The sequence below is a fragment of the Myotis davidii genome, unplaced genomic scaffold (assembly GCF_000327345.1).
Source record: "Myotis davidii unplaced genomic scaffold, ASM32734v1 scaffold174, whole genome shotgun sequence".
NCBI lineage: Eukaryota > Metazoa > Chordata > Mammalia > Chiroptera > Vespertilionidae > Myotis > Myotis davidii.
The window spans coordinates 2413664-2414265 of NW_006289087.1; positions in this window are offsets into that span (position 1 = coordinate 2413664).

A 602-nucleotide genomic window follows, 5' to 3' on the forward strand; every position below is an offset into this window, starting at 1 on the left:
CAGCTCATCAGCGCACACCCCTTAACTACTGGTGGTTAAGATTCTGGCCAGAAGAGCCAGGCCGGCTGAGAAAGGCCAGTTTTGGGAGGGATCGCAGGTGGCCAGAGCCAGAGGGGACTGAGAGTCGCACGCGCTGTGGGGCGAGCACTGGCACCAGGGATGGCACAGCGACAGCACGACCAGGCGTCCTCGCCCCACTGGCGGCTGGGAGAGCAAACACTCTGGATGCTCAGAGGCCCCCTCCTTGGAACCCAACTTTCCGCCGGGCGCGGATCACTCTTCCCCTGACCACCAGAGGGCGCCCCGGGCGGCGGTTCAGAGGAACCCGTGCGTCCCCGGGACAGGCTGTTCGCCAAAAGGTCAAAGAGCTAAGGAGCTGGGGAGGGGGACACGCGTCCTTGGGGATCCAGGGGGGCACGCGGAACCTTGGCGTTGGGAAGGGGAGGGACACACGGACCACGACGCTGGAAAAGAAGAGACAGTAACAATCGGCCCCTCCCCGCCCCTCCAAGTTAACCCCGTGGGTGGAGAGGGTCAGGGCGCGGGGACCCCCGTCCCTCCGTGGCACCAGCCTTTCCCGCGCTGCCCGTTGCGAGGGCCAC